Below are 11,028 nucleotides of genomic sequence, written 5' to 3'. Positions count from 1 at the left end.
CTGCCCCTTCTTGTTTTCACATTTAAAAATAAATGTGCTTTGTTTCCTAATCGTTCAAATTTTCCCTTTGTTATATTTCTGACGATGTTTGGGGAGGGCCCTGGTTTCAGTGGTGGGGACACTATCTCGCTTAATCAGTGGAAGTTAATTTTATAGCTGTTTGCTTTCATCCTCTGGGAACTCTTAAAGGGAGTGGGGTGGGGGAAGTGAGTGGCTAGGGAACGTAGGTTACCAAGGCAGGAAGGGCTTCCGTGACGTTTCCACTTCTGCACCTCCTGAAAAGATCACAGGAAAGCGAAATCGAGATGGTGCGATGGAAAGAGCAGGCGCCCATCGTCCACCTTTCTCCGAGTCTTCCTCCTGCAGGGGAGGTGGGGAAGGAAGGTTCTTCCCATGACATCTCTCATGGGTGGCTGTCAGAGGCCAGGCTAAGAATCAGCCCTCTCAGGACAGAGCCGTGACTCTTTTATTTGGAGTCTGGAACCTCTGGGAGGCTATCTGCCCCCCAACTCCGGTCCAGGGGTACCTGTAGAAATAGAAGTCCAGGGCCCCCAATGTTTGTTTATTCATTTAGGACATTTATAGGGTGTCCATCGCTTGTGTCTCTGGACAGCTTACAATATAATCTAAACCCTAAACAAAATAAATTAACTATCCCACGACTGAATACATAAAATAGAATAGTTAAAATAGGTTAAATAAATAAATATACAATTAAAATCAATTAACATTAAAATATTGGTTAAATAAAAAGGTCTTGACCTGGTGCCAAAAAGCATATCATGCCAGCACCAGGTGGACCTCTCTAGGGAGCGCATTCCACAGTCAGGGCGCCGCCGCAGAGAAGGCCCTCCCCACCGGGCTCGATCCACCTGGGTGAGCTGCTCTTTGGCCACATGTGCTTCACCTCCAGCCGCCTTCGAATCTTTTTCCCTGAGGCTTGTTTCTGAAATCAGATCCTCCCCCACCCACTCGCCCTAGCCATGCATCCCTTCTTCTGCCAAGCCCTTACATCAGGACGCTAAAATAAGTGTCTATAGTGCTCTCTCTCTATGCTCCTGTTCCCCAGAAATAGGTCTGAAAATCGCTCCCCCACCCCCGAGTCTAGTTCCTCTCGCTCATATGCACAGTTCTTTCAGAAAGCCTGTTTTATCATTTATATCAACGACAGGTCAGCCTGTCCACTTCTCCTTCGGGGTCTTGGGGAACAAGGCCTTCCTCAGCTTCTGGGCCTTTCACCTGGCGATCCTGGAGACCTGGACACGCCGGCCTCCCCTCACCCCGTTTTAGAGCGATTATCCAGAGCCTGCCATTGTTCTTTAGAGCCAAGATTGAGAGGCGCGAGAGAATAGAAGAGCATCATTTGTCTTTATATAGCTGATCAGAGATGCCAATGCTGACTTTATTTTTTCTCCTGCTTACCAGAACATTTGACTTGCTAGAGACATCCCAGGCTCGTGAAATCAAATGTATTGTCTGCCAGTCTGCGTTTTCTTCCTACGGGGCCATCTGCTCACCTCAAATATTAAATGTTTTTCATTTGGTTTTTTTTTTTAATACATTCTGTATTACAGCAAATAAATCAGCATTGTTGTCTGACACAGAGTAGAAAGCACCATGCTGATTTATGGGCTGAACAAGAATTTTTCTACTATCCGGAAGAAAATGTTCTCCGGCCCCCGTGTTTATTACTACATTAATGAACTGTTCTCGAGGCGGGGCTTGGCCATCCCCCCGGCACACACACAGAAATAGGCCTTCCCCCAAAGTGGTACGCACAATCATTTGTGCATTTCTGAACTGTGCCTTGTTCATCCCTGTGCAGTACTTTAAACTTCATGAGCAGCATTCTACCTTTCAGCACCGATCCAGGTGGGGTGTGTGTGTGTGTGTGCGTGTGTCTGGGCTGGCATTTGCTGACCCCTGAAGGGCTCTCCTCAGGCCGGACAAAAAGGTGGCCTGTCACCTAACTCAAATGCAGGTTTCTGAGTTACACAGATGTCTTTTCTATCTGCAGCAGAGCACATGTGAAACTTGCAAGCTTGCATATCCTTATGCAAATAGGGGAGAGACCTATAAAGAATCTTATCAGTTCTGAATAAGGCACTTATCTGCATGGAGTTTGTGCTGTTGCAGCTACACCTGCTAGGATGTCTGTAACTTGATCTGTGTCCACAGGAACACTCGGTAAGCAAATACTTCCCCGTACCTTGCCCTCTCGTGCTCAAGCACCCCCCATTCTGAGGTAACACATTTTGCAAATGTCCCAGTTAGAGCAACCACATACCCACGTGCGGGTAACCCTGGTTTAGTGTCTCCAGAGAGAAGTTGGAGGGTTAGACGCATACGCGGTGTCAGGGGCAGCTGCTTTGGAGTCTGCCAAATACCCGCATCCCAGTGGGAGCTCCCACTGACCTGTTGCTTTTCATCGCTGAACTTTCACCAGCCGTTTGCTTTAGCTTCTGCCTGTGGTGGACCAGGACAAGCAATACCCTGCTCCTGGCTCCTTGTCTGCTTGCCCACCGGCTGTCAAGCACATCAGGGAAAGAGGAGGAAGAGCCAAGAGCGGCTCGTGAAAATGGTGGCGAGAAGGTAGCATCCCACCGAGGGTGCCCTGTTCAAGGGCCCTCTAAAACCTGGAGCCGACATGGCTTGGTGCAGAGGAACCGACAAGAGATGAGACCGGTTTGCCTTATTACGCTGAAAGGCAAGATCACCCACTGAACCTGATTAGCGGCAGATTCTCGGGACGTGAAAGACACAGTGCTCATTTACAAAACTGTAATTAACCTATGGGATTTACTGCCATGGGGATGCGGCAGCCGCTGGCCTAGAGGGCACTCAAGGGTGATTGGACAGGCTGGTGGAGGATGCCCCTCATTTTCATGCACACTGAGCTAGAGATGCCTCCTAGACAGTTACAGATGCATTTATCTCCTGCCCTTTGGCCAAAAAGAAAAAAAGAAATTACAGCAAACAACTAAGGAAGCCATCCTGGGACAATTGGATTGTGTAGGGCGGGGTAAAAATATTCTAAAGAAATAGATAAAAAATGAGAAGAACAGGCAAATCCACAACAAAATCTTAATTAAAGCATAACACAAAAGCCAATAAATTAGAAACAGAACCCTAGAAGAAAGAAATGTCACCAAGTGGTTAAACCTTGAGTGACAAGGCAGCTCCCACGTCCAAGGCCTGACCAAATCACAGCATCTTGGCTTGCTGCTGGAAGGACAGCAAACGGGGCCCCTCTCAGCAGGAGGTGCCGGAGCTTGGAGGGGCTGCTGGGAAGGGCCCCCCCCCCCCGAATGTGGTCCTGGCCGTGGCGGAACGAAGACAAAGGCCCTCCCGCAGGCAACTTCAACCTTGGGCAAGCTGTCAAGGCTTCCACGGGTCACAACCAGACATTAGCTGCACATCACCATGTATTTCCCGCCTGGCGTTTCCGTGATATGCTTGGAGGTGGCTTTACTAACGGAGGTGATGAGCCCGCACTTGGGATCGCGTCCAGAAGGAGATGGGGGTCCGGCAACACGGTGGTGACAAGAGCGTCACATACTCTTCATGGCAGGTCCCAGGCGGCGGTCTTTCTGCAGCGTTCCGGAACAGCAGCCGCCCTGGGTCATGGAGGCAGCGAATACCACTAAAGGAGGTCAATTCCCAGTTTCTCTGGATCCCCTTCAGCGCAAAATAAGTCCGGCGGAGATGCCTGCATATCCTCTCTCTCTCGGTAGGACTGAACTCGGTCAAAACTTTGCAAGGAGGGGTCACAAAAGGTCCTGTAGGGGGACACTTTACCAGACCTGTGGGGATTTTAAAGACGGTATTTTCATGCATGCTGCTGCTGTTTGTAAAACAAAGAGAGGTGGGGCAGAGAACATTTAGGGGCATGTAGAGCCCCCAGCTCACTCCTGCCAATGGGAGCTTCTGGTGCCAGCTGCAAGCCGCTGGCTGGTGCTGAGCCACTTTCCCCATACGGCTTGATGGAAGGGCTCGCACATGGGGCCCATTTCTGTAACTACCAGCTAGGGCAACACGGGCATTTGGACGTTTGAGTAATACCTCATCCGTAAACAAGCTGGCACAAAATGGGACAGGGAAAGAGAGAGGGAAAGCAAACACGTGAAGCCCCGTGGCCATCTTTCCGCAGGAAGCAACAGCCGGCCTTGCCCCTCTCTGCGATGCTCCATTTCCACCGCAGCAAGTCAGGGGTGTGCCCAGGTCCCCTCATCAGGCTGGGCTGGGGTCCCAGTCCTGACTTCGCAGATCCAGATACAGGGCAAGGAGAGCGAGGGCCTTCCAGGGGGGTGGGAGTGGAGAGGCTGGGATCTCACAACCTTCCTGAGCCCCACACTTGCCCCCCATGGTGTGACTCATCAGGCCATTTAGCAAAAATAGAACCCGAAATGAGGAAGATGGAGAGGCAGTCAGATTTGCCGTGCTCCTTCCCAGAGAAAACATTGCACCCTTCTTGGGTTCACCTCTAGACAATTTGGCAACCGCACGGCAAACCCATTTGCGGAAGCAAAGCATAACATGATCAATGTATATCACATTTTCATACCTCTTTTTCCATCATCTCCCACCAGGCCCTGCCTGACTATATTATCGCAATATAACCAGAATGATCTGCACCAGAGTTTCCCTGGTCCCCCCCTTCCTTCCATCCCTGCCTGTACTTGCATGTGTGTTTGGTTTTTTTTTTTTAATTTTTGCAGCCTCCCTTTCACACCATACCCCGTTTTGTTTTTGTCTTTCCCCCCTTTTTTTTCTCATTGCGTTGCTCCTAGATCTGTTTGTGATTAAATTGCAGAAAGTGGTCTATTGCAAAAGTATTTGCTGGATTACATAACGTTTGTAACATTATCAATACAGGACAAATAGTTCCACAGTTTGATTTTTTTTTTTTTTAAGAATAAGGATTTACCTTTTTGGCATGCATCTTCTCAGCCTTTTCTAGCAATAGTCATGCCATGGAGCACCATGGAACAATAATGCGCTCATGCAAATCATCAGCTTTCAATATTGAAGTGACTTGTGAGCCGAAATAGATTTTAGCAGGTGGGTGTTGTTTATCTTTTATTGATCTGGCTTCATGCTTTATGATTTTGTATTTTAGCTGTATTATGTTCTTGTGAGCCACCTTGAGAGCGAAGGCAGCACTTGGCTCCAGGTGGTCCGCCATGGTCTCCCCCCATCCTGTTTTGTCCTGCGGGATAGGCTAGGGCAGGGGTTGGCAACCCGCGGCTCCAGAGCCGCACGTGGCTCTTGAACCCCTCTGCTGCGGCACCGTCGCTCAAAACGCGCGCCGGCTCAGCTGCTGATCTGGTCCAAGCTCCACTCAGGAAGGCAGCACTAGCTAGTTAGGTAAACGCTACATTCCTCTGCTAAACAAGCTTCCTGCAGGCTCTCATGTTACACGAAATGCTGCTGAAAGGATTCTCTTTGTCCCAGTGTAACCTCCTTCATCTGAATGTTAAAAGCTGCGCTTGGGACCTGTCACAATTCACAGCACTTGACTGTTTATCTGCTAATCAGTCACTAAACACACCTATATCTGGGACTGATTTACTGACCCCCCCCCCACACCTCCAACCATGGATAAATCTGAAGAAAAGTTTCTGAAGAAAACCGAACGTTTAATGGTACGTGGGTAGATTCATTTGCTTTTACTGCTGACGAACATATGGGGTTTGCTGTTTAATGTATGGAGCCCTTTAGCACTTTGACTCTTCAGGAAGTTGTTCTCCTGTTCAAAATATATGAAAGGAGTCCTACTACTTTATAATGTAAGATTAAAAATAACAGTTTTTAGTGACTGAACAAGAGCTGCGGCTAAATCATAATGAAGATATACCTAGCATTAAGGTAAAAAATGATATATGCAGTGTTCTCTTCATTTTAGATGTCAAAAGGGTTTTGCGGCTCCCGGTGTTTTCTTTTGTGTGGGAAACGGGTCCAAATGGCTCTTTGAGTGTTAAAGGTTGCCGACCCCTGGGCTAGGCAGAAGGAAGGGACGAGTGTGAATGTGTGTCTCTGCACACTTGGTGCGAAGTTGTAGTGTGTTGGTGTTGATGGGATTCCAGTCCAAAACCAGTGGAGGGAGTGAGCTTGCTCTACCTGGTATGAATGCATCAGCTTCTGCTGTCAAAGAACCGATTTTGAACAATTCAGTGACTAAAACAACACTTGCATTTGCTTGTAGGATAAATTTTGTGGTGTTGTATATTCTCTCATTCTCTCTCTCTCTCTCCTGCAAGTCAGGTATCTAAGTATCAGAAAAAAATACTTGTGTGTGAGTGTCCTAATTAGAAATTAATTTGGGTCATACTATTTTCTACCTGAAAGATGCTTTCCTTTGTCGCTCGTCTACAGAAACTTCAGGCCAACGCAAGGCACTGGGGAGAGTAGAGAAGGCCCTTTGGAACGTAAGAACCTTTCCAAGAAATTCTAAGCAGATGGTTTTCTCCATGGTGACCAAATTGAGGCCACACTGCTAGCGGGAGATGCTCAGCAGCACTCCTTCGCTGAAATGATGGCACGCACACACTCACAAACAGCATCCCAAAGTTTCAATGCGGCACGTTGGTCGTTAAGAGTAATTATCTCTCTACACAGAGATAAAGACTTGTTTGCAGTGTTATTAAGTCCCATGTCCCCAAGGAGAAATCCAACACTTTGCAAGGAAATCTCCGAAAGCAGATTTCAGTGGCAATGCGGACGTGGCTCCGACATTTGCCTAGAAAATCAACAGTGGGAAAGTGTGGGTTTTGAGTGGTACTTTCTGACTGGGTTCAGGCAGCACAGTAATAGTCAGCTCAGGAGCGACTGGGTTGCTGTTGAAGCCTGGGTTCTTGGATTGTCTGAACAAGCCATTTCTTCACTTCAAACAACCCATGAAGAGAACCCATGTTGGTTTTGGACTGTGGGTTATTCACCAGGGTTTGTTATCTTGGCTGGGTTCAGACAACAGGATAATTCACATTCAAGAACCTTCATTGTGGTGACAACCCCCATTCAACCCATACTCAGCCCCTTTTAGGTTATCCTGTCTGAACCTAATCTGTTTTTTATGGATTCAGTGAAGAAATCATACACGTAATGGTTTTTATCGTATCTCCTTTGTATGGTTTTGATCATGGGTGCTGTCTCGGGAGGGTCCCACCCTGAAAGTGGTCTACAAGTAATCACAAAGAAGTACACAGCCTGTTTGTTTACTGCAAAGAGAAGCCAAAACCAGTGTCCAAAGCCCAGAGTGGCACAAATTCTTTGACATAAAAGTCTCAGTCGCGTCCAGGCCGGCTGCAACATTTTAATGCCTAAGGCAGAAGAGCCAAATAACATTCTTCCACTCATGTGGTTAATGAAGCTGGGACGGGATCCGTAGAAAGCTCCTGCAGAATTTGAAATTACTGAGAGCTACAATGGGGGCACTGTCCATTTCTCTTCGACTTTTACAAAAAACGACCCCCCCCCCGGGGCATCCTGAGCCGACCAGCCGGCTCCCAGGCGTCTGAAACACATGCAAAGTGCTATTAACAGAAATAGTAACGATAGTCGTGGTGGTGGTGAGACCGCGGCGCAAGGTACGGAAAAGATGCAGGCGCGGGCGCGGGCGCACGTTTGCCTATGCAAATGGCCATAAGTGCGAGGATCTTACAGGGAACCTGTTGCAAAATTCGCAGTTGTAAAGCGGGAGAAGAGGACAGCGGATCCGATTTAAAAACCTCAGGCGGAAAGATGCAAGCGGGAATAGAAGCAGAGAAGCACGGGGGGGTAACGCCCGCTCCTCCCGGGGGATCCCACCCCCTCGGGGCCCCCCAATGTGCGCCTCAGCAAGTGCCCGTGAGCCGCAGGGCGGAGGGGCAGCGGGCCCCGCGGAGATTCGGCGCTCCAGCCACGGCGGGCCAACCCTGAGCACCGCCTCTCGTGATGATAAAACGACGAGGAGAGAGAAGCAGCAACACCCGTGAAATAAAATGGCAATGCCAAGCAGAGGAGCGGGGATGCCGCTGATAAAAACAACAGGAAAAATGAGGATATAAACAATAATACGCCGCTTCTCAAGCTGCTACTCCCCCTGCATGTCCCCCACCAGGCCACTAGATGTCGCCCTCTCAACAGGCACCTCCCCCCTGAGCGTGTTGGTTCGTTCCTTTTCCCGTCCTCCCCCCTCCGCCCCTATGGGCTCTCCGGCGCCTCCAGCGGCCGGGACGCCGCGCTCGCCGAAGCCCGGCCAGCTCCGCCCCCTCCCGCTGGCGAGCCAGTGGCCGCGGCGGCCCGTCACGTGGCCCGCTCGCGGCCAATCGCCGGCCGCGAGCCGAGGAGGAGGGGGCAAGGCAGGGAAAGAGGGCGGCCTTTCCGCCTCTGCCGCGGCCGCCATTAGAGACGAGCGAGCGAAATAAAACCTGAGGCGCCGAGGCGAGGGGGGTGGCGGAGGAGGCGGCGCCGCCGGCGGCGGAGACAGGCCCGCAGGTCGGACGGGGGCGACGGAGCCCTCCCGCGGGGCTCGCCGGACATCGAAGCGGCCGAGGGCACCCGGCGCTCAGGATGCCTCGGCTGGGCAGCCGCCGTCAGAGGCACCGCTGAGGGGAGGCGCCGGCGCCCGAAGACGGAGACGCAACCGGGGGCGGCCGTCGTCGCGGGGCGGCCCTGCCCGCCCGCCCGGCGCCTCGAGCCTCCACCTGTCACGGCTCCTGAGGGAGGAGGGCGAGTCCCGATACGGACGCCCCCTCCGCCGAACAGGGAAGGGGCCGCTGGCCCGCCAGCCGCCTGATTCGGGGGGCACGGTATAGACCCGGGGAGAGGCGGGGAAGGCTTTGTTCCAAAGTTGCTTTCCCGCCCCCCCGCCCCCCCCCGCACTTCCAGACACTTGTCATACTGGAGAGGAAATCCTGCTTTTTGGCTGGGCTTGTTTTCTTCCCCCTCACCCACATCCCACTCCTCCAGTGTCAGAAGAGCCTCATCTTGCCAGGAGGACCGAGGAGAACTCCATATATATATAGATTTGTTGCTCTTTCTCAGTTCAGACATTTCTGCTGTATCCTCTCCAGCATCAGAACGAGGAAAAAGGAGAAGCTGCTTATTCCGGCCTGAAGGAAAAGACGGGGGGAGAAAGAACCTATTTTTCTTCCTCTTCAAGTCCATTGATGCCTTTTTGATTATTTATTTTCTCGAGTTTTTTTTCCTGACTCAACCCAGCCCCTTCTCTTCCAGTGTTTCAAGAAGAAATAGTGAAGGGAAGGTCTGTGTATCTATCTGAAGTAGAGAAAACTCGCTACTGTCCTTGCTTCGCAGCGGAAGAACAAAATCCATCCTCTACAAATATCCCCGACACAGAATCTTGACTTGAGGAATTAATCTTTGTTTTTGGACGGGGAGGTACTAAGTTTTTCTCTTCCCAACACCAGGCTTCCAAACACATTTGTTTCTACTGGGGGAGGGGAGAACCCACTATCTTTTACTCTCTACTGTCTGAAAAAGGAGAAGGAAAGGAAAACCACACTTGTTAACTTGCTCTCTTGCTCTTTTTAACCCTCCCCCATCTCTGCAAGTATTCCTGGCATGAAAGATTGATCCAAGGAATAAGTTTTGGGTTTTCAAGGATTTTTTGGCGTGTACGGAAGAGGAAACAAGGAGTTTATCCACTTTTTTGCTGTATCCAGAAGCAAAAAGACCCTTCGATGGACTGAAGACAGGAGTGAAAGAGCTTGGATGAGGTTTTTATTTCAAGAAGTAGCTTGGAAGGAGTTTTTCCCATTCACCTACTCTCTCTCCTTTTCAACAAGGCCTATTTGGAGAAACCTCAACCACACTTCAAGAATATAGAGTGCTTGGAACTGGAGTTTTGTGTGTTGGAGTCTTGAAAACAAGCTTTCCCCCCCACTTTCTATAAAATATAAAGGTGTCTCGGTCTCTTTAATTTTGTGAAAGATCACCATCCACCTGGAGGAAGTTAGTTTTTTTTTTCACCTTTAGTCATTACCTGCCTCTTACAAATATCAAATTGACTCAAGATCCAGCAAGAGGCAACACACACCCAGCTGGATTTCATTTCACCTTGAGATTGAGGATTTTAAGGGAGAAACTTGGAGCTTTTGAGGAAACTTGGAAGGCTCCCATTTCTCAATTTAAAGGAACAACTCCTCTCCCTCTCTCTCACCCTTCTTGCAGAAAGACAAGAAGGAAAACTATTTTGGAAAGGGAAGACTGGCCAGTTAAAAACACACTTTCTAGACAAAAACCCCGATCTAGAGACCAGAATTTTATGCTCTTTCCTAAATGGCTTAACATTTTAAATTTTTGTTCCTGGGAAGCAAACAGAAGCAAAAGCAACCTTCCACATTTTCCTTTTAAGACTTTGAGAAGAAAAGAGTAAAGCCTTCGCTGGGTCCCTTTTCTTTCCCTCTCCAGTCTTTATTTTGGGACCATTTTCAGTCCTCTAAACCTGAAATCCAGTGTGACAGGAAGAAAAACGACCCCCCCCCCGAGAGAGAGAGAGAGAAAGATTCCTGGATTATTTCCCACCCACCTTCCAATTTCTGGATTATTTGTGTGTCTCTTCCTTGCGCTCCCTTCCTTTGCAGATCGAAGACCGTAAATCTTTTTTTTTTTTTTTTGCAGCCCCCTTCGGATTAAGTACCCCAATCTTCTCCCACCCCCTTCCCCCACCCTCCTCCCCTCCCTCCCTCCTTCCGTCCTTCCCTCCTTCCGTCCTCCCTCCCCCAGGATTCATTTTGGCTGTGAAATTGATCTCTCTCGACGAAGATTTGATATCCCCCCCCCGCCATTTTCGCAAGCCCTCTTCCTCCCGCGGAGCCTCGCCGGCTTATTTATTCCCCCGCCTCGCCTCCCTCGCCTCCCCTGCCTCGCCTCGCCTCCCCTGCGCGCCGTGCGCCCCCTCCCCAGCCCCAGCGCCCCTTTAATACCGCCCCCTCCCCTCCCTCCCCTCCCCTCCCCGCAGTATGTGTGCGCTCGCGTGTGTGTGCGCCTGAAAGCGCGCCCGCTGCCGTGTGTCGCCCCCCCCCC

This window comes from Varanus komodoensis, unplaced genomic scaffold, assembly GCF_004798865.1.
Source record: "Varanus komodoensis strain SLA01 unplaced genomic scaffold, ASM479886v1 scaffold20_1, whole genome shotgun sequence".
Lineage (NCBI taxonomy): Eukaryota > Metazoa > Chordata > Lepidosauria > Squamata > Varanidae > Varanus > Varanus komodoensis.
This window is presented reverse-complemented; position numbering follows the sequence as displayed.